Raw genomic sequence first — 24,739 nt, forward strand, 5'->3', positions numbered from 1 at the left:
TTCTATACCATGTAATTGCTTCCTATTGTGGGGGTGCTTGACATCGGGGGCAAGAAAAACTGATGTTATGGTGTCAGCTGCATGTTTTATACCCCTGACAATCTGACGTCATGGAAGAAGTGACAGCATCCGACGCAGAAATCCCAACACTCTGGTATTCAGGCTGGCTGAGGGCTACCTGCAGGCAGATAACCCAAATGTGATGACTGCAACAGTGAATACACTCGAACATCTACATTTATGGTAAGTGTACACAACTGTACTTTTTTCTTCCACTCAATACTGTCCAAAGTGCTGACTGGCATACTTTCTGCTTAGCGTGTTTGTGCTGAGGAAACCGAACCAATAGAACTCCCTTCATTTTCTCAGTGAAGCAGAGGCCTGCGTTTGCTCATCACTTAACTATGTGCAAATGGAGAAAACCATATAAATACCTTTTTTAAGGTTATACCATGTATGACGCAACACGTCATATGCAGGATATGAACTAGTTATGAACACCATAGTTTCTATTAGCTGTGTCTACCACAGCCAGTATGGGTAAGTATTTCTCAAGTTCAAGCAGGAATTCTCAAATGTGTATCTCATGTGCTCAAACACTTTGCCATTAATCGCACAAACCAGCTGCTCGGCAGTGTGCCATGGAAAGTATTTATTAGTGGGTCTGTATTAGAACTTCAAAGCGTCAGCTCTCCATACACTTAATGGTCGCCCCATAAACAGTGAAAGACGAAAACTGTGAATGGCCACTTCTGCTAATTATTTCACGGGAAAACATTTCTTTGTCAGTTATCTTGAATTTGCCCTTTTCTCCAATGTAGAGTGATCTCGGAGTTGGTATATTTAGTTGAGGGTGTGTGGGGGGTACAGCGCCCCACATCGAGAGTTGTGGGGAGCAAAGACCCCCACTTTTAGGGTTTGAAAGTTTGTCTGTTCACCAGCCACGTGAATTTTTTTCCTGTGAAAAAATTCGCAGAAGTGGCCGTTCGCGGTTTTCAGCTTTTGCTGTTTACGGGTCGATGTTTAGGTGTTCAGAGAGTTGACGCTTCGAGGTTCTAATACAGACCCTTTATTAGCATGCACTACTGATGTTTACTGCCCAGTTAGTCTTCATCCCATTGAAATCCATGTAAAAACACAACCAAAGGGTAGGCACTTTTTAACGACTGAGCACATATTTACACTCTCATGTATTACCTGCAACCATGCACTTGAAACTTGGTATGTCAGCATGCTTCTCAACCTCTTACAGCAAGAAATCTGGACAAAGCATAAATAAGAGTGGGACAAAGGCCCCAAAATAGGGACAGTTTTTAAATACTGCTCTTACAAACTTAGAAAGTTGATAGAATAAAAGGTTTTGTATTAGCATGAATTTTCTGAAGGGCATGAAATCTGAAACTCGAATGTCTGCCATTATTTTCTGACTTCAATCTTTAATGATTTGCTACTAATTTGCCAGAAAACCACAATTATATGAAAAACAGACAAAATATGAGGCAAAAATCTGTACATTCTGCAAAAATATGTACAGTTGAGAGGTATGTGTCAGTACTTGTTCCCAAATGTCAACTGCACTGTAGAAATAAATAGCAAAACTGCATTGTTACATACCTTGTACACCTTTATAATAATAATAGACATTCAGATTGTCTTACACATGCATTAATGTGGACAGCAATTCTTCACAAATATGATCACAAAAAATGTATGTGCATGTATGACAATTTGTGTGTAATGTACACAACATACTGGGAAACATTTGCTTATGTCTCAGGTTCATAGGTTAGCACTAAGCTAATTGCCCTTGTGAGCCATTGTAAGCCTAGCCAGTTATCCCTTGTGAGACTCAAACCCTGCACTTTGTGTTTGTAAGGCAAACTCCTTAACCATTAGGCCACATTGCGAGCCATTGTAAGCCTAGCCAGTTATCCCTTGTGAGACTCAAACCCTGCACCTTGTGTTTGTAAGGCAAACACCTTAACCATTAGGCCACCCTCCATATAATAATCTTCCCTTTTCTGCTACATACATTCCTGACAGCTTTTTGCATCTAGTTTGACAAGCTGTTTCCTAAAGTATACCTGCACATTGGAAACACAACAGGAAAACTAGTTATTTTACATTTGTGATTTGTGGTCTAGACTCTTGTGGCAGGAGAGGATAGCCTACATCCTTTTAGCTGGAAATTGTTGATTGAAGGCCTATTGTCTCTTATTCTGAAGTGTCTTAGTTCTGGCTACATTAGGAGGTTTTGCGGTCTAGACTGTTGTGGTGGGAGTGTGTGGCCTACACCCTTCTGCGCTATGAATTGCTGCATTATTTACACTGCTTTTTGCTGTTGTGACTGTGATTTTATGAACTTTGAATTTCTAGTACTTCTGCATTTTATAGCATAGGTTAGATTCAGACTCAATGATTATAGACTGTTTGGTATCACTTGAGCACTAAAATCAGCTCTTCACTGAGATACTGAAGTATCTGAGGCATCTGTTGCTTCCAACTAACTCTTTAAGTGCCTGATGTTGCTCTAATATTGCACTTCTAATTTGTATTTGCATTCCACTGTCTGTCTGAATTGTCTGAACTATTTTTTGTCACATTTTAATGTAGACTATATTAGTTCAGCTGTAGCACTGCCCAGTTCCATGTTTGCTATTTCTGGGTCTGTTTTCTAACTTCTGTGCATCAACTTCAAGCCACCTTTGTTGGTGAAGGCCGTTTTGCACCATTGTGTTAGGAGAGTGCTATCTGGGTGCCATCTAATCGAGGGTGATTGGAGTAGAGCTCAGGGAGAGCATTCTTATTGACTAGTTTGAGCTAAAAAAGGTATGTTCTTATTTTATTTAAGCTCCATGTTTGCACTTGTTTAAGTGTAGCACTCCATCATGTACTGCCCCGTAGCGGTGGTTACCATTGGTGGTTATGGACACAGGCGTTTTATTTGTTAAATTTTCCCTTAACACTTTGCTTGTGGTCCTCCAGAGGTTTTTCATGGCCCTGCTCTACTGTCAGATGGAACACTGAGCCTAGCCTCAGAGGTACCAACTCTTACCCTCTAGCCACTCCTAAGTGTGACCTCTTTTCCTGAATATATAAATGTACTTATCACTATGGACAGTTTCCCCAGCCCGCTTGATCTACATGGGGATCCTGAGGCAGTGTAGCAACTGCCTCATGTCCACCAACAACCCTTTACTCCTAGTCCACACAAATACAATGTGTGAGAGATGCAACTGTATTAAGAACCTTGGATCCATGCTCTGTCACACACCAGTTAGTACATATGACGAGTGGGTTGCCAGCATGCACAGTTTAACTCCTACTCCACCCAGACCCACATCACACATACCAACATATGCGGAGGTCCTCACCAGATTCATGCCTAAACACATAAGACCTCCCAAACACAAACATAATACTTCCTCTGCAGAACACATTAGACATAATAGTTCATGTACCAGTGTCTCAATGGACAAACCCTTAAGACAAAACACAAAATCAAACATATTAGTCATAGGAGATTCCATTGTGAGACACCTGGATGTCCCTCTCACTTGGCTGGATAAGGAAAAGGTCGCAGTCAGCTGTCTTTCAGGTACCATGATATGCCACATCACACGTGCATTCAAGTCTCTCAACAGCAGGTACTGTTTCATAACTGTGTCATAGTCCATGTTGATGTGAACAGTTTGAGATGTACCTCTCTGAACTATATGAAGAGAGACCTGACTGAGCTCTTGGAATGTGTCTCTCATCCTGGTATGCCCCTAGCCTTAAGCAGCATTTTACCTTCACCTAGGGTGATGCCTCAACGCAAATAGAAAATGATTGACTTCAACAGTTGGCTTAGCTTCTGGTGTCATTCTAAGGGGATCCACTATCTGTCAGCCTGGGATGACATGATCAACAGACCTCGATGCTTTGCTAGAGATGGTCTTCATCTGTCACCCCTGAAATTTTGGATACTGGCAAGAGCTGTCCCATAGTGCCTTTTTAGGCAGTGTCTTAAGGACAAAATTCCCAACATAAAAACTCCATCTAAAAACAACCTCAAAGTTATGCTGCTAAATGCTAGGAGTCTCAGCATGAAACTGCACTCACTGGAAGCTGTCCTCACCTTGGAATACTCGGACATTTTTGCAGTCGCAAACTGGTTCAAGGTTGTGCACAACATCCCAGCCATACTGAGTTGGACCTCCTTCCACACTTTCAAACCTTAAACTGAAGGCTGGAAAACTAAAGGAGATGGTGTATCAGTATTCATTAAAGATAAGTACACCTCCAGACTGGATAAGTAGTATGATTCCCTGGAGACAGTCCAGGTGCAATTAACTGTTGGTAGGGCACCTATTCAAGTCATTGCCAGCTACATGACCCCCTCCATGAATCAGGGCACCCTCTTTGCCTACTTGGATCTACTTGAGTCTTTCAAGATGCATTTGAGCACCATGGTTTTGGGTGACTTTAACTATCCATCCAGTGACTAGGTAAATTACTTGTGCTCAAACTCGCTTGCCCAAAGGTTTCTCAACTTTGTTAATTCCAATGCCCTGAACCAGCTGGTTGACATCCCCACAGAGGATGCCAGCATCCTGTATCTGGTGCTTACCAGTATAGTGGACCACTGTAACACCCCCACTGTGAGGTCCTCCCTGGTGTGATCTGACCATAAATCTGTCTCATTCAAGGCCATTGAGCAAATAAGCATGGACCTTATCAACAAGGATATAGGTGGTCTCCAAACACTTGATTCCACTCAGTTTGGATTTGTCAGAGGGAGATCATGCCTATTAAACCTGGTGGACTTCTTTGAGCCAGCCACCAAGGCTCTGAAAGAAGGGTAATCTGTGCATACAGCCTACCTGAACTTAGCCAAGGTGTTTGACAATATCCCCCACTCAGGCATCATTGACAAGCTCACCCAACTAGGCATCAACCTTTATACTGTTAGATGGGTCACTAACTGGCTCACTGATAGTCATGTAGTCAAAATAGGAGAATCCGTCTTTGGCAGCAGACCTGTAACCAGTGGTGTTTCACAGCGATCAGTCCTGGGACCTCTACTGTTTGGAATCTATTTCTACGAAGTACAAGCAAAAACTAAAGGTCTGTGGCTGACCAAGTTTTCTGATGACTGCAAACTGGGAGCAGTCATAGAATCTCCAAATTCTGTTGACATCCTACAAGAGGGTCCAAATGATTGGTGCCAAAGTCATGGCCTTAATCTCAATGCAAAAACATGTATTATCATTCCTTTCGGTAAAGCGATGTCCCTGCTAACTATCACATCGATAGCAACACCTTAAGTATGCACTCACTGGTGAGAGACCTTGGGTGCACAGGTTGACAGCAACCTTACCTTTGACCACAATGTTCCCACAGTGGTAAGGAGGGCATTTTATATTGCTCATCTCATAAGTAAGGGCATTGCCTCCAGAAAAAAATAAGTTAACCTCCCTGTACTCTTCTCTCATCAGGCCAATAATTGAGTACAATGCTCCTTTGTGTATTTGCCTTTCCAAGCACCAACAGCTATTGGAAAAACCACAAAGGTGCCTCAAGCAAAATTCAAGGTCTTCAGCATCTGTTCTATGGGGTCATCTGAAATCACTGCCACTTTATTCTGTTTTATATAGACTACTCAGAGGTGAGCTCGGCCTTGCATACAAGGCAGTCTTTCAACATGCTTTATTGGAATGCTGCATATCCGTAAGTCAAATGGTACACTGTTTACTTGCTATAAAGACCTTAACCTTGTATATGTGACATTAATAAAACCTGTTGGAGGGACAGATTTGTCTCCCAGAGGTTTTTTTTTGGAACAGACTCTCACTTCATGTCAAACAGAACACATCTTTGGCCCTCTTCAAACCTAATCTGGATGCTTGGGATGGGTGACCGTAAATTCACCCCTGGGATTCCACCTGTGTCCCTCTTGGACAGGGGCAATAGGTGCTGATTGTGGAAATAAGGGTAATAACTTGGCTTGGCTTGTAAGGGCCCTAGGGCCATTAGCCTAGTAACTTCCTATGATCCTGTTCACACTTTGCATACCACTCTCATAACAGGATATGTTCACCACATTATAACAAACACTATAACAAGGCACATGCATACTTCAGGGGTGTTGAAATCATTAAGTAATGTGTTTTCTAAATGGGAACAAAATACTTAGTATGTTAAATTAGAGCAGCAGCCCCATGCTGTGTTTGCCTCTATGTATGTGCAAATGTGTGCTCATAATCAGAGTAAATCAGTCTGTGTCCTACTGTCATGAGCCCATCCCATGCAGAACTAATATCTTGACAGTTGTATATGGCTACCCATCCATTTCATACAGGCTTCCCATTCTCATCCATAATGATGTGTCCACTATAGCTTGTCCAGCAGCATTGTAAAAGTCAAACTTGTGCCATGGCACTTGCAGCAAGTACGGAGTTCTCTTGCTCTTGTACTTAGTTATGTAGGGGTGGGGGTTCTAATCTTACTACAGTCAAGTGGTGTGGTGTGTTTGTTTGTGTTCACTTGGTTGACATTTAAAAGACCATTTTAGACCAGCATGTGAGACACTCCTGTTACCATCTTATCACCAGACACTGATAATGTCATCCGCTATAAAGTGTTGTCTGACACTGTAGAAGCCAGACTAGTGCTGTGGTGCTTGTGTTAAGTACTGTGCTCTGTAAACAGGTAGGAGTTCAACTCAAACTGCGGTCAACTGATGTGGTGTGTGTGTGTCTGTATGTTCATTTGATTGAAATTCAGCAGACCATTTTAGACCAGCATGTGAGACGAGCCCTACTGTCATCATATTCTCATCAGACACTGCTGCTGTCATCAGCTATAAACCGTGTGTTGTCTGGCACTGTAGAAGTCAGACTTGTGCACTATGACAGTATTCAAGACAAACCTGTGCTGTGGCAGTAACATTGACTACTGTGTTTTCAAGCTACTTTACCTAGATATATAGGGGCTCTAATCTGACAGCAGGCAACTTGAGTGTGTATACATTCAAATATTACTTTTGGGATAATTTTACACAGAGGAGCGACTCCACCTCCATTTCAGACACTCCTCTCAACATCTTCTTCTCAACATACAAGGATGCTATCATACTTCATAAAGTGCAACGTATGTGGTGGTGCTACTGTTACATTGCATGGCATTAAGCTTTTATACCTGCACAGATATAATGTTCAAATTAGACCCAGTCTACTGCTGTGTGTGTGTGGTTGGTGGTGCATTATGGTCCTTGCATAATCTTTGGAATTGCTCATTTCACTACCATTTAGGAGAACCTTTAACATAGGCACATGCATCCACCATCCTCCTTTTTCCTCTGGCCACATGACATCCTTCCTGCAGAGGAGTGGAGGATGTTCTCATGTCAAATATGCATGCACACATCCTTCCATGAGCCTGTACAAGCCATCTCCAGATCACTGCACGTGTGGTTACTAATTCTGTCATGGTGGGGTGCACATACCCCATATGGACAGTGGCAGTATGTAATGTAATCCAACAAATGCATGCACACACACACACACACACACACACACACACATACATACATACATACATACAACAGTCTTACTATCTTCTGTCATACAGATTTAGGGAGTTTGTTTTAAATGGTATAAAAATGGCTAGGATCTTATGTGATGTCTGTTAACTTAATAATGTCCTAAGACCCTATGAATAGTTGACATGTCAATGTTGCTGCCATTGACATGTGCTATGTTGAGGTGTGGATGTACAGTATGATTACAAGAGTATTACAAGCTTTGATGTCTGCTAATGTATTGATGGTCATTGAGGCCATTGCAGTACATGCTCCTTCTATAACGGCTGTAGTAATGTGCCTCCTGAGAACTGTTGACATGGTGTAATGCACTTTTATTTATATTGTTGGCATATTAAGACAGGTTTTTGTAGTGGAGCAGATCAACCTTCTACACAGTTCACATTACACTATCACAGTGACGCTGGCAATATTGTCACAGGTGTGCATGTGTCTACCTACCATCATTAAATGCTGTGTGACAGACATCAGTATACATTCATACTGATTACATGGGCACATAAGTCTTATTTTGTCCACATGTTATGCTGTGATGTACACAATGTAAAGTGTTTTGATTCAATTGCAACCTTGTGGAATTGATTGTATGTGCAGTTGTGTTGCTATTTCCAAGGATTATTGAATGGTCAGCAGTACCATTGTGTGACTTAGCATTTGTGTCAGGAAATATTCTGTATGAGCCACAAATAACTGATCTGTAATTTGTCCGTATATGGCATCAGGCTGCTCAAACACAACTTTCCCATGAAATGCATATAGGCATATGTTGTGCAATTGATTTAATTAACGTGACATTGTTACAGTTGTATAACTGTGTGAATAGTACCATTGTGTAGAATGTGATAAATGACCAAGGTTGTATTTGGATTTATTTTCATAAATTTATTCCAATAAATGTGAAATGTTAAGGGAAATACACAATTAAGCACAGAGCTGTTTGTGGAATATATTAGACATGCTCAACTGGAGAAAACAGGCAATCTGCTAGCTGACAGTTTTCACACTTCACCTCACTGTTGTCACTGGCCATTAGCCAAAGTATGTATGCAACCATTCAGTTTTTTATTCTTAGGAGGGCAGCTCATTTGTGCTCTGTCTACAGCTAATAACACAGAATCAGTGAGCCCTAACAACATCACAGGTTGGCCTATAGCTTGACTTAAAACCTGACCTAGCAGACACAGTCTGATTCCTACTTCAACACAGCCTCCAGACAGCCTATGTTCTCATAGAAGGGTGTACAGCAGCATGCATTCCTCTGACTGGAAGGGACCATCACCCTGTACAGGGACTTAGAGACCCATACTTCTGACTCTCCTCATGTGTGAGGTGTACCAAACCCATGTTTGATTTGTTAAGGCTACATTGTGTGTGTTACATCTGTTTGTCTTCAAGAAGGTCACCGAGTGCATACATGATAACGCTATCACCATGCATAACTTGACCTGGCCAAGGCATTTGACACAAATGCACACACTGGTATTACAGAGAAACTGTCCCAAGTGGTTAGACAACTCTACTATATATGTGACAGTTTCAAAGTGTGTAAAGTCACCTCTATCTAGAGTCCAGTGACCAGGTCCATACCTCCGGGATATGTACTCTGAGGTATGGGAACCTTCCCTGTTCAGCATTTAAGTCTCAGATGTCAAGAATAACTTTCACATCCTTTGTCTAACCAGCTTTGTGGAGGACTGCAAATTGTGGACAATCATTAAATCCAAGTTTTGTATTGATATAATGCATCAACACACACAAGATTGTTGCCAGAGCCATGAAGATATGGTAGATGAACTAAAATCATGAGGGGATTAGTTCCTTTATGAAATCAAATACACAAGCTAATTACAATATAGACAGCACACCACTATGAGCAGAACAAGTGGTATGGGACCTGTGTACTTTGGTAGATGGTATGTGGAACGTCCACCAGCATGTACCCACAGTGGTGAATAATCCCTTGTATGTAGCACAACTCCTGAATATGTGCACATTAAAGGGCATTATATTTACATTGTTCTTGGCCCTCATCACACCAGTAATTGAGTACAATGCAGCCTTTTGCATTTTCCTTCCAACACACTTGAGTAACTCATCCCTGGCAGATGCATCACTTTTGCCACAGTGAGCTCCCTGACATCTTATCGGACATACCCAAGTATTCTTTCTTTTTGATGCACAACCAAATAGGAGTTGATAGTGCAGAATTCCCTTCAAGGTGTTACACAAGTTACATGTGTGATGCATGCTCCTGTGATGCACACAGTAAATACATAGCTGATCGATAACATTGATGGCATAAGTTACATTCGTGAAAGTGTGGATTGTGCCATATATATGCCATGCAAACCTGCCATCTAGCCAGGATTGCTTGCAATTTAAACTACAGGTGTAACAGTGTCCCTCTTAACACCTCCAAAAGATGTTCATTTTTGACAAAAGTGTGCTTGATTCCCCTTATAGAGTACTGATAAATTATGCCAGTTGTACAAGTGTGTTCTCGCAGAACCATGTATAATAACTCAAAAATCACATGTATTATGCCACTGACACAGATTAATGGTTGCATTATTCTGATCTTGTCCATGATTGTGCATGCTTCTGTCTACTCTTGTCCATGAGCCTGTTGCTGTGTGTCCCACTTGTTTGATACCTATGCTGACATTACATTCATATTCAGCTAACTCATTTTGCACATCTTCACAATATGCACCTACCTCTTATTGTATATACCGTCCTTGATAAATGTCCTCTCCAGTGCTCATGTCAGGATGCTTATATCACAAAAATCCTTCTCCATTGATATGTCACCTTGTGTGACAGTCATATAATATACAATAACTGCATGGTGATATGACTCTACCCACCAGTGCTCATGTCAGGATGCTTATATCACAAAAATCCTTCTCCATTGATATGTCACCTTGTGTGACAATCATATAATATACAATAACTGCATGGTGATATGACTCTACCCACACAGGAGGTGTTAACTGCAGTATGTACTGTATCATATAGGTATGCGATTACTGTTAATGCTACATCTGTCTTGTCTTTGTGGTGTACGTACATTGACTTGCCCTCATATGCTGTACATTACCATGTGTCACCTGTCTTTTTTCCTACAATTCATGTGTGGACCTTTTACACTAAACACACATCCCCTGAATACTTTGAATGCTTATTTATAATGCGGTCCATGTACCCTTGCTAATCATTACCAAAACTTTTCTGTATGCCTAAAACAGTTTGCACACTACTCTGCACTTTCATATAATGTGTTAGAACTTTAGCATTTGTAGTTTTCAGCGCAGTCCTGCAGACCCAGTTTGTAAACAGGTTTGCATGTCTGCCGGTGTTTTATGCTGCTTTGTATGGTTTCTTGGCCAGCAACACTGTTGCTGGCCACAAAACCACAATGATATTCATATAAGTGTGATGCAAGCCATGCATATGAAATTAACATTGCTGCACAGCATGCTAACATGTAAACTCCATGTAGGCTTCACTGTAAGCCTACAAGGAGTTTGAATCCCCAGGATTGTGTGAGTTTTCACAAGGCAGTTAGTTTAGTTTTATAAACTTATTGAAACTGGATGCAATGAATTGGCCGGGACTGAATGATTCTACTTCTTTTTCAAGTGTTTTAAAATTAAAAGCTGGTACATTAATTCATGTCTTTAGAATGTCGACTATCCAGTGGCATTTTATTATTAGTAAAGCCCATTTTCTCATGTTCACTTACACAACTATACTTTCTGTTGTTGGTATTTGGAATTGCCTTGCAGTCATTGTAACTTTACACTTGCACTGGAGGACACTATCCATCTTCCTTTCTCCCAGATGGGTGACATAACATGTCATGATCTAGGACTATAGTTATGTTATGTTAGTAAACTAGTGATGTTAAGTTGTCTATCTCGCCTTCGTTCTTGCTGGTTGGGATCGGAGCCGATCCTTGGCTCTGACTCAGCCATCTTCTATAGCTCGAGAGCCGTTTACTGACTCGAGGCTTACCCCTTCACCCATGATGCCTAACGCTAGCTACCCAGATCTCGTTTGCCGCTTCAGCTGCGAGGTGTCGATTTTACTGGCTCAGGCTTGTATTAAGTTTCTTATTGAACTTTTTTAGCTAAGATGGTCTTTTTTTCAGGAGTTATTGTTTAGTTTTGTAGTCTCTCTATCTTGTGTGTTAGCTAAGTATATTGTAGTTTCTCCCTTAGAACGCGTTTAAATTAGAAAGTTCTCCCCCTCCTATCCCTTTCTGTCAGGTAGCACTTAGTTTCAAGGCCTTCCTTCTATCTTTCTTTAGGTAGCTGTTTAAGTTAGAGGCTTCCTAGTTAAAAAAAAAAAAAAAAAAAAAAAAAAAAAAATATCTTTAGCTTTAACTGTGTTTTTTTTTTCTCTCTTTTGCTTTTGTTGGTGTTGTGGCATTTTGTTATAGCCTTTCGGCTTTTTGGCTAACGTCAGTGTAGTATCTCTTCAGGTATTTTTTTTTTTTTTTTTGGATACAGGATGTCGAAAGAGTCCAAGGTTTCGCGATTCAAGAAGTGTGACTCATGCTGTCAGAAAATGTCTCTGACAGATGGGCACACTTCTTGCATCTACTGCTTAGGCGCAGTGCACCTGCAGGACTGTTGTTCTACATGCCATGCATTTAGTCCAAGAGTTCTGCAGGAGCATAAAAATAAGCTTATTCTGAGGGGTCATTTAAAGCCCCATGATTCACCGGCCAAGGCTCAACCTGGGAAATCCCCAAAACTGACCAAATCGTCAGCTCCAAGCTCGGAGCCGTCATTGGTTCAGACTTTACCTGCCACTTCAGTTCTGGCTGGAATCGGTGAGACTATCTCCCCGTCGGCTCCATCAACATCTTTGGAGCTGTCGCAGAGCCACAAGAGACTGAGGTCACCTTCTCTGGAGTCTATACATTCGGCTCCTCGGTCTTCCCTGCTTCAGAGTGAGTGCAGTCACAGATCTTCCCACTCCTCTCTGTCCTCTAGGCTCCTGGATCACGACATGGAGAGAGTGGTTAGTAGGTTGCTGAAGTCGCAGGCACTTGCCAAGATGTTGTCCAGCCCTCCTCATCAGGTGTCTGCTCCGTCCACTTCTATCGATGTTCCTCCTCCGACTCCTTTGAGCTCGGAGCCCGTTGGGGTTCGAGTCCTGGAACCATCGGCTCCGATAACTATTTCTCCTTCGGTTCTGTCGTCTGCTCTGATTCCCTCGATGGTACCGTCCATCGAGGGATCTGGGCGCCAAGGCTCCCTCGTTGGCTCCGAGGAGGTGAGTGGCATCGGACCCTTGTCCGACCCCTGTTCTCCCTCTCGGAGCTTCGGCGCAGGTGAGTTTGGCTCCTACATCAGCCTCGGAGCCGTCTCCCCCAGAGCGGAGAAGGATTCAGATTTCCTCGGAAATGGATCCTTCTCTGCATCATGGCAGAGACGCCTTTGATGTCATGAGGAGTGTGCTGGCCTCTGAGTCAGCTCCACGATCGACCCCACCGTCTCCATCCCCTGTAGTGCCTGCAACAACCTCTGCTTCTCCTTCAAACCCCAAGCGTGGGGAACCGGCTCTCCAGGGCACCCCACTGGGTGTTTCCTCTTCTTCCGAGGCCTCCCCTGATCATTCAGAGGAGCCCCCTCGTAAGAAGTGCAAGAGGAAGCAAATTCACTCCCCAAAGTCTGACTTAGATGATTTGGAAGGGTCCCCAAGGTCCCCCTCTGAAGATGTTTCCTTCTCAGACATCCAAGAAATGCTTAAGCAGAGGGGGAACTGGAGTCCCCTAGCCCCTACTGAGGATGAGTCTGTATTCCTGGATGTGTTCGGTTCCTGATCTTCCACCTCCTGGGTTTCTCCGCCTTTCAATCCACTCATGTCTGTGGTGGCTCGAAAGGCTTGGTCAGCCCCGGATACAGTGGAACCAACCCCGAGGAGACCTAGCAAGTTTTATCACTGCACCCCTTGATAAACACTTCCTTACCAAAGGTGTTCCTGTGGATGCCATGGTGGTAGCAGCAGCCACTAAAAAGGAGTTAGCGGCATCTTCTTCGTCTGTCCATCCTCCTAACAAGGAGTCTATGAATATGGATAGATACGGGAAGCGAATGTTTGCTTCAGCGACCTTTTCTATGAGGTCACTGAATTACTTATGCCATTTTACCCGGCTTCAGAGGGATCTCCTTAAAGAGCTTGGAGATGCCCTTCAAGATCCATCAGCTGAAGGGGCTCAAGCTAAAGTGGCTTCCCAGCTGGCGACCCTTAATTCTGTAGTCATCTCCTCCATGAGGCTCATTTCCTATGCAGCCGATGGTGCGAGTAGAGCCTCAGGTACAGGCGTGGCTCTTAGGAGACAGCATGGATGCGGCTGTGTAATTTTGCGGAAACCTTTAGAGTGTCATTCACCAACTTTGATGGTTCCTTTCTTTTTGGACCACAGGTGAAAGACACTTTGACTAGGTGTGAGCAAGAAGGCAAGACTCTCTCTGCTGTGGGAGTCTGTTTTCCCACTCCTTCCAGACCATACCCCAAGGGTCAGAAGAGTGGTAAAATGTGGTTCCGAAAATCCCAGGGAGCCCTGCCTGACACAAGTAGCGATTTTTCCTCCAGGGGCAGAAGAGAAAACAACAACAGACGCCACCCTTGTGGCAGAGGGGGTCCGCAGAACCAGGGCAGCAGAGAATTCTTCTCTGAGAAGCCCTTCCAGCATCCTTGAAGGGTTGCCCAGCTGCCCGTCTCTGGAGGCAGTCGGGGGAAGACTTTCACTGTACCCAAAAGCCTGGCAAAGTTTAACGCAAGATAAATGGGTACAGTCAATTATATCCGGAGGTTACAAAATCCCTTTCTCTCAGCCCCCCTTACCATCAAGCAAATCCCTTCCAGATGCTCCACCCAATCTGAGGGACCAAGCAGTTATAGAAGTTTCAAAACTGCTAGAAAAAGAGTCATCCAGGAAGTCCTGGCAGACCAACATGGATCCGGAACTTACTCAAGGTTCTTTTTGGTACCAAAAAAGACAGGGGACTGGAGACCTATTCTGGATCTTAGCAGACTAAGCAAGTCTGTTCAAAGAACAAAGTTTCGGATGGTCATGCTACAGTCCATTCTACCCTTTCTGGGTCAGGACAATTGGATGTGCTCCATAGATCTTCAGGATGCATACTATCACATCAGAATGGACAGGTGCTCCAGGAGATTCCTTCGCTTCCGGCTGGGGGCCAGTCATTACCAGTTCAAAGCTCTGCGCTTTGGTCTCACCACAGCCCCCAGGGTGTTCACCAAATGTATGGCAGTGGTTACGACTCACCTGAGACGTCAAGGATTCCATGTGTTTCCACATGTAGACGACTGGCTCCTCACTGCTACTACCAGGCATCAACTTCTGCAAGCCAGGGACTACACAATCACAATTTGCTACCAGCTTGGCATTACAATAAAGTTCAAAAAGTCTGTCTTGTTGCCCTGTCAATCTATCACCTATATAGGAGCAGACTTAGACACAAGGAACATGTCTGCAAGGCTTCCACCAGACAGGGTATCGTTAATTTGCCAGCAAGTACAAATTGTAATGCAGAGCAAAAGGATCCAAGTCAGATTCCTCCTACAAACTCTGGGTTCCATGGCAGCAGCAATTCTCCTAATCCCTCTGGCCCGCTTTCACATGAGAATCCTTCAGTGGCTTCTGTTCACACAGTGGTCTTTCCAACAGCTTCCTATGTCTCACATGATTTTGATTACAGAAGCATGCAAAAGGCATCTTTCCTGGTGGATGGTCTCCCCACTAGTGTCTCAGGGCAGACCTTTCATTCAGCCCCCTCCGGTTGCCACAGTGACCACGGATGCCTCCCTGATAGGATGGGGGTGGGGGGCATTATCAGGGCAGGACAGTCCAAGGCACTTGGCAGCCTCACGAGTACCATCTGCATATAAACGTCTTAGAAATGAGAGCCGTGCTCTTAGCGTTGCAAGCTCTTCAGAACTCTCTTCCTTCTGGGACCATTGCAATTCAAACGGACAACATGTCAGTGGTGTGGTACGTCAACAAGTACGGCAGAACCAGGTCCTACCCCCTATGTCGAGAAGCACTCAGACTCTGGCAGTGGGCGATTTCCTCCCAACGATTTTTGAGTGAGGCGCACATCCCTGGGAAGTCCAGCGTCATAACGGACAGGCTCAGCAGAGCTATTCTCATGCCTCACGAGTGGTCTCTGAACCAGGTAGTTGCGAATCTGATCTTCCGCAAATGGGGACAGCCTTGCTGCGACCTTTTTGCCACCCCCTTCAACAGCAAATGCAGCAACTACTTCTGCCATCTGCTTCCTGGTCATTCTCCCAGAGACGCTCTAGTCCACGATTGGCCTCTGCGACTTCTTTATGCCTTCCCTCCGTTTCCCTTGATACCAAAACTCATACAGAAAGCAATGTCGTTGGGTTGCAGAATGATCCTCATTGCCCCCTACTGGTCTCAACAGATATAGTTCCCATTCCTGCACCATTACCTTCTCGAGCAGCCTTGGACTCTGGATCCGATTCCAGACCTACTGATTCATCATTCAGGCAGGCTGCATCAATCTCTTCAAACATTCCAGCTCACAGCTTGGTTGCTCCACTTCCAACCTTAGCCAGGCTTCCCAGCATTTCCCCAGCCGTACATGAAATTATTGTCTCCTCTCTCAAGTCTGCCACTAGAAGGACTTATGCTAGTAAATGGAAACGTTTTTCTTGTTGGGCAAAGGCTAGAGCATAGATCCCTTTTCAGCCCCAGTCCACGAAATCTTGGAATTCTTAGCAGAACTTTTTCATTCTGGGTCCACTTCTGCTACAATCAGTGTTCAATTAGCGGAAATCTCGAACTTTCATGCTGGGTTGTCTAATGCAAACATTATGTCTCATAAGCTATGTAAAGCTTTTCTAAGAGGGACTACTCTCCTTAGACCCCCAGTGAGAGATCCCCCTCCTCCTTGGGACCTAAACTTGGTACTAACCTCCTTAGTTATGCCCCCTTTTGAACCTGCAGTGTCCTACTCCATTAAGTTCCTATCTTGGAAAACTCTCTCTCTGGTAGCTATTACTTCAGCCAGACGTGTCTCTGAACTTCAGGCACTATGTGTCCGTCCTCTATACTTAGTTTTTCATAAGGACAGGGTTGCTCTGAGGACTAATCCCTCTTTCCTTCCTAAAATCTGCTTAGAAAATAATTTAAACCAATCTATAGACCTACCTGTGTTCTTTCCTAACCACACCAACAAGGCAGAATACAAATTACATCAATTGGATGTTCATAGACAATTGCGTTTTTACCTGCATAGGTCAAAAGATATAAGGAAGTCGGACCAACTATTCCTTTCCTATGCTCTGGGCAGACAAGGTCTCCCAGTTTCCAAAGTGACCTTATCCAGATGGGTGTCTCACATTATTACTCTCATCTATCAACTGAGAAACAAAGAGTTATCTGTCAAACCAAAAGGTCATTCTACTTGGGCTTTGGCCACCTCTATAGCCTTCCAGTCTAGGTTGCCTATGGACTGTATCTGTGCAGCTGCTATGTGGGCAAACCCTCATACCTTTATTTCTCATTACAAGCTAGATATGGTCTCCAGGAGCAGAGCTAACTTTGGTTCCACTGTTCTGAAAAGTCTGTTCCAATGAGCCGCCAAGGATTGTAGGTGCTAGGGACGCTGTCCCAACCAGCAAGAATGAAGGCGAGATAAACAGCTTAACATTAAAGAAGTTATGTACCTACCATAACGTTCCATGTTAGTTGTCTTCATCTCGCCTTCTTTCTTGCGTCCCACCCTCCAAGTCCCTATCCTATTGGACAGAGAGGAGTTCAAGTTTCACTGGCTGAGTGTTCTCTGGTCGTTTCTTCTACAGACTTAGAGTGTGACAGGTGTACTCAACATTTTGTTTGGAGAGGTTCATTCTCTAGCTATGGCTAGGGTTAGCTATTTCAAATGAGATCTGGGTAGCTAGCGCTAGGCATCATGGGATAAGGGGTAGCCTTGAGCTAGTAAACAGCTCTCGAGCTATAGAAGATTGCCAAGTCTGAGCAGAGGATCAGCTCTGATCCCAACCAGCAAGAAAGAAGGCGAGATGAAGACAACTAACATGGAACGTTATGGTAGGTATATAACTTCTTTGTATGTATTCTGTGGCTTAGTGCCACACAGTCTTACAAGGATGAGGACCTTAGTGTATATGATGTGTGTGAGGCATGGAATCTGTGACTGAAGACATTGGTGCATACCATATCAGTGAGCTATGGAATCAGTCAATGAGGACCTTTGTGTATTCCATGTATGTGAGCCACGGAATCTGTGAATAAGGACTTGAGTGCATAACATGTATGCGAGTCATGGAATCTGTGAATGAGGCCCTCTGTGCATACCAGGTCTGTGAGCCATGGAATTTGTGAATGAGAACCTTAGTGCATACCATGTCTGTGAGCCATGGAATCTGTGAATGAAGACATTAGTGCATACCGTGTTTGTGAGCCATGGAATCTATGAAAGAGAACCTTAGTGCATGCCATGTCTGTGAGTCCTGGAATCTGTGAATGAGAACGTTGGTGCATACCATGTTTATGAGGTATGGATTCTGTGAATGAGGACGTTGGTGCATACTGTGTCTGTTAGCCATGGAATCTGTGAATGAGGACCTCCATGCATACAATGTATGTGAGCCATGGAATCTGTGAATGAAGACCTTAGTGCATACAGTGTCTGTGAATTGTGGAATGTGTGAATGAAGACCTTAGTGCATACCATGTCTGTGAACCATGGAATCTGTGAATGAGAACCTTCATGAATACCATGTCTGTGAGCCATGGAATCTGTGTACGTGGACTTTAGTGCATACCATGTCTGTCAGCCATGGACTCTGTGAATGAAGACCTCTGAGAATAACATGTATGTGACTCATGGAATCATTACAGTGTCTGAGCCATGGACTGTGTGAATGTGGACATTTGAGCATACCGTGTCTGTGAGCCATGGAATCTGTGAATGGTGACTTTAGTGCATGCTGTATCTGTGAACCACGGAATCTGTGACTGAGGACCTTGGTGCATACCATGTCTGTGAGCCATGGAATCTATGAATGAATATGAGATAGGTATGTATCCCATAGATTACCCTGTCTATGTTACTGGTTCCCCATCCATGTGAAGCAGAGCTCCTCCCTAACCCAATTCAAGTGCAACTTGGACAATTGGATGGGAAACTGGAAATTCATCCCTGGTTTTGGCACCTACGTCTCTAATGGACACAGGTAACCTGTAAATGTTTTTTCTTCCAGACCCATGTTTACACTTGTCACGTGTATCAGAATTTGTCAGAGATTTGGGATGCATGACTAGGCTTAAAAAGACCCTTGTGTTCCTTAGCCTAGTAAAAACCTATGCATCTATGAATATAATACCCATGTATAAAAGCGTTGTTCATACCTCAGATGGCAGACGTAGAGAGGGAATGGTACACACTAGAACAACAAGGGTTGTAAGAAAAGTGGCTCATGTGACATGGGGTGTGCAAAATTGTTTTTCAGTTATATAGTAGGGAACCTTGCATCCCAACAGCTTACAATGGTGGAAAAGGATATAAGAAACAGGTGAAATTTAGAAAGTTTAATCATGTTGTGCTCTTTAACAGGCAGGGTTGCAAGTCTAAACCTTAAAGTAACAAGATTCAGCAATGCCCATCACTGTGACATAGGAAGATTTATTTCATGTATTTATTTTCATTTGTTATCCAAGATAGTACACTGCCCCTTGGGACCTTTTTCAACTTTAGCCTTGGGTTACAATATTGAACATATAGAGTAGTAAGCGACACCTTGTTTTTGCCATGTAACAAAGGGCAAGTATGAAGTTTAATTGCTATATTATTCCCTGGGTCATACAGTATAAATATGGGGAGATTCCTCAAGATTGGAGACATGCACTTATTAAACCTGTTTTTAAGGGAAAGGGGGAGTAGGACAAACCTTAAGTCCACTTTCACGTTGTGGAAAAATAAGAGAAGGTAATATTGGATAAGTTATTGTCAGAACTGGATAGGTTGGGACTTGAAATGATATATTAGCATGCATATGTTAAAAACAGATCTATTACCACCTGTAACATAATAATCTATAATATAGCAGCTTCTTCTTTTGGCTTTTTCCCGGTTAGGGGTCGCCAAAGCGGATCATCTGTCCGCTCATGATTGGCAGTGGAGTTGAGTTGCCAGCCTGGCACCAAACCTTCCACAGAAGGCGCACACATGCACATACTCACACCTAGGGCCAATTTAGAGTGTCCAATCTGCCTACAGCATGTCTTTGGGATGTGGAGGAAACCGGAGCACCCGGAGGAAACCCATGCGACCACAGGGAGGGCATGCAGACTCCGCACAGAATGCACCCCAGCCAAGGATCATACCGGAGAACCTCTTGCTGTGAGGTGGCAACGATAACCGCTGCACCACTGTGGCCGCCCTATTTTATAATATAGCAGCTATGAATGAAAAATTGTGCTGTGATGTAATTTATATAGATTTAACTTCAGAATTTTACAGGGTCATACACATAACACTGATCAATAAATTAGTACAACTAGGTATTGATGTACTCTTGATAAGATGGATAGCTGTATGGCTTACATATATGGCAAGTATCATACAGCAACTGGACAGGCGAAATCCGTGGTTGCAGTCAGGGTATCCTACAGGGCTCTGTCCAAGGCCCTTACTTGTTTAGATTGCATCTTTCAGACCTAATGTTTTAATCTGAGGTGTTCTACAGTCTATATGCAGATGACCTGAAATTGGATAAACTGATTACATGTGTTAACAGATAAGGCATGTCTGCAAAATAAGTTGACTAAATTGACCATTTGGGCACAGGAGAATAATATGCTGATAAATACATAAAAAACTAAGCATATGAGATTTGGTAGGCATAAATTGAAAGGTGAATACAGCACACAGTGATTGAAACTGTAGACTCATTTAAGGACCTGGGTATATGGGTAGAGTCAGCTATGAGTTTTTCTGATCATATCAACCAATTGGTTAATGATAGTTATAGAACTATAGATTGTATAAAAAGATTTGTAAAGTCAAAAATAATGAAGTCATTGTTTGTTAGTTACATTAGACCCAAACTTGAGTATGGAATAACAATATGGAAACCCTATAAGAAAATAAACGTGAGTAAATTGGAAAGAGTACAATGGAACTATACCAAGGGTATCCATGGATGTGAAAATTTAAGTTATTATGAAAGACTAAAATATCTGAACTTTTACAGTGTCTCTTACAGATATCTAAGAGGAGATCTTACTCAAGTACATAGGGCATTTAGTGCTACTACCTCTGGAAATGTTTGGGGTTATCAAAAATTACTAGCGAATCATCAGACAACCTATGTAGGAGATTCTATAGGAATGAGAAGTGTACTAATTGGTTCTCTGACAGAGTAGCTGATGCTTGGAACAGACTACCAAATTACATTAAAGCAAGTACTAGTTTAGATATTTTTAAGAACTGCCTGGATATTTATTATGGGAACAAGTGTTATGGTATATTGGCAAACTAGAAAGGCTTTTAATGCTCGTGCTTTAAATATTTGTATATATGTATGTAGGTGACTCTATTATGAGACGCACACATGTCCCACTCACCAGGCTGGACATGGAGAAAGTTACAGTCAGCTGCCTATCGGGTGCCAGGATCCACCAGATAACACGTGCACTCAAGTCTCTCAACAAGTACCATTATGACTCCGTCATAGTTCATGTTGGTGTGAATGACTTGAGATGTACCTCACTGGACTATATGAAGAGAGACATGATCGAGCTCTATGAATGTGTGTCAGCCAAATATGTCCCTAGCCTTGAGCAGCATTCTTCCCTCACCTAGGATGATACCACATATAAACAAAAAATGATTGACTTCAACAATTGACTTAATTTCTGGTGTCATTCTGACAATTGGCTTAATTTCTGGTGCCATTCTAATGGGATCCAGTTCCTGTCAGCCCGAGATGACATGGTTGGTACACCATGCTGCTTTGCCAGAGATGGTCTTCATCTGCCACCTCTAGGCTTTTGGTTACTGGCTAAGGAACTTGCCTCTCTGTGCCTTTTTTAGACAAGGTCTCAAGAAGAACATTTCCAACGTGAAAATATCACTTACAAATAAATTAAAAGTTATGCTGCTAAAAGTTATGCTGCTAAATGCTAGGAGTTTACATCAGAAACTGCACACACTGGAAGCACTCCTCTCCTTGGAGGATGTTGATGTCTGTCACAGAAACTTGGTTCAGGGTCACATAGAGTACCCTGGCCTTGCAAGGCTACAATGTCTTCCACACTTTCAGACTGCAAAATGAACATGCAAGAACCAAAGGAGGAGTATCTGTCTTCATCAAAGGTAAGTATACCTCTGGACTGGTTAGACAGAAAAAATCCATGGAGTTGCACCACGTTCAACTAACTGTATGTAAGACCCGCCCCCTTCAAGTCATCATTAGCTGTAGGCCCACCTTCAGTGAACCAAGATACCCACGCTGTTTGTGTACCTGCTTGAGTCAATCAAATTACAACCCAACACTCTAATCATGGGTGATTTTAACTATCCCTCCATTGACTGGGAAAAGTATACAAATACCAACATGCTCACACAAAGGTTCCTGGACTTTAACACTAATGCCCTAGAATATTTAGAATGCAACCCCACAAGGGGCTGAAATATTCTTAACCTGGTCCTCACCAACATGGGTGACCATTTTACCAACACAAGTATAGGACCCTCATTGGTTAAATCTGATCACAAATTAGTCAGACTTGAAGTAGCTATAACACCTGAACCCCTCTTAGGTGAAATCAGGCTAAACAAATTCACCAAAGCTAATTATACCCTCCTAAGGGATGGCATAAATCATTTCCAAACTCCTCTTCCCAGAGATGGCATTGACAATACTGAGGTATACACACATGCCCTGTACAAACACTTACACAAATGTATTGACACAGCTGTACCTGATGGGATTAAAACAAGATCCTCAAGAAACAACAAGCCTCCCTGACGGAAATCTAACATTAATAAGATATATAACAAGAGGAAGAAGTTTGTGTCTAAGAATAAAAAAGTGAGGTCACAGCACTGGAAGAACACCTTCCTCTGCTTGAACAAACAAAGCCTTTAAGGGCAACTTAGCTATGGTTGCTAATTTTTTTTCTAAGGATAACCATAAGGCATTTTTCAGCTATATCTGTAACCTAAAAGGTAGAACCCAGATGTGTGCTGAACTCGCTGTGTATGGCATCACACACACTGATCCTGTGAAAATAGCTAATGTAGCTGACAGGTTTGGTGAAAATTTCAGCCCCCTGACCCCTCCAAACATTCCACAGAGCATTCTCTCTACATCTCCCCTGCCTTGCATCTCCAAAGAGCAAGTCATTAATGCTCTCTCCCAAGGCCAGAAAGATGGCCTCTATGGGACCGGATGGCACCCCAGGCTGTGTTTTAAATGGCCTAGAACATTAGTTAGCAACTCCATTAGGTACTCAGTTCAACCACAGCCTGAGTACTGGTTTTGTCCCTGCTGAATGGAAAACAGCAGCAGTCATCCCCCTTCAGAAAAGGGGTACAGCAACAGACCCTGGGGACTACAGACCCATAAGCTTAACCAGCCTTGTCTGTAAGGCTATGGAACAAGTCATCATGATCTTATAAAGGATATATATGATCTCCAAACCCTTCATCTAACACAGTTTGGCTTTGTCAAAGGGAGGTCATGCCTGTTAAACCTAGTGGACTTCTTCGAAAACATCACCAGAGCCATAGACAGAAAAAAAGTAATCTGTGCATACAGCCTACCTTGAATTAGCCAAGGTCTGTGACACAATCCCACATTCAGGCATCATTGATAAACTCCCCCAGTTGAATATCAACCCTTATGTCATCAGGTGGGTTGCTAACTGTCTCACCAACAGGTCACACTCAGTCAAAGTTGAAGACTTAACCACAACCAGCAGACCTGCCACCAGTGGGGTTCCACAGGGGTCAATGCTGGGCCCCCTGTTGTTTGGAATATGCTTCTCAGAAGTTCAGGCCAAAACAGAGGGGGCTGTAGCTGACGACTGCAAATTAGGTGCAATCATTGAATCTCCAAACAATGTCAGTATACTTTAGGACTTAAATAAACCACTGATTGGTGCCAAAGCCATGAACTCAAACTCAGTACTAAAAATGCATTATCATCCCCTTCGATAAAAAACATATCCCTAAAGACTGTCATATAAATAATAATACCCTAAGTAACAATTCAGTAGTGAGAGACTTGGGAACACAAGTTGGCAGTAGCCTAAACTTATACCACCATGTGTCTACTGTGGTAAGAAAGACAGTCTGTGTTGCACACGTCATTAGGAAAGGCATTGCCTCAAGAGAGAAAGAGGTCATGACACCCCTGTACTCGACCGTCATCATGCCAGTAATTGAGCACAGTGCTCCATTTGGTATGTACTTTATCAGGCACCTGCAGCAAGTTGAGAGACCTCTGAGATTTCTAACCAAGAAAATTCAGGGTCTCCAGCACATATCCTATATTGACAGACTGAAGTCACTGTCACTGTACTCGGCATACAGACCACTTAGAGGAAACTTTTGCTTGGCCTACACAGCAATCTCAGAGCCATACCTATTGGAAATGTTGCACATCTGCAAGTCAAATGGGACAAGTCACCCACTCCAGAGAACTTAACCTGACCTGTGCATAAATAGGGCCTGCTGGAGAGACAGATATGTCTGAGTTTGCCACTCCTCTGGAATAGGCTACCTATTCACATCAAACAAAGCACCTCTATGACCCTGTTTAAGCATAGCCTGGATGACTGGATGGGAAACAGTAAATTCCTGCTGGGGAATTCACCTATTACCCTCCTTGATATCGGCAGTCATTGCTAACTAGGATCTCAAGTTTAGGCAAGATACTTTATATTGGGTTTCTGTAGTATTATATTGGCACACACGGCTAGGCTTGTAAAGACCTTTGGGTCAATAGCCTAGCAACTACCTATGAGCCTGTCTCTCTATGCCACCAGTCAGACTAACATATATTTGCTGAAATCATTTTCTTTGACACGCAAACTGGTATTATTGATGAGTC

General features: G+C 43.1%; 1 protein-coding gene across 1 annotated transcript in view; it reads left to right on the forward strand.

Moving 5' to 3' along the window:
- PRXL2A (peroxiredoxin like 2A) overlaps positions 1-24,739 on the forward strand; it is a 441,868-nt gene that overhangs the window by 123,709 nt on the left and 293,420 nt on the right. The gene's annotated exons all lie outside the window — the stretch shown is intronic.

This window comes from Protopterus annectens, chromosome 14.part0 (assembly GCF_019279795.1).
Source record: "Protopterus annectens isolate FY-2018-M chromosome 14.part0, PAN1.0, whole genome shotgun sequence".
NCBI lineage: Eukaryota > Metazoa > Chordata > Ceratodontiformes > Protopteridae > Protopterus > Protopterus annectens.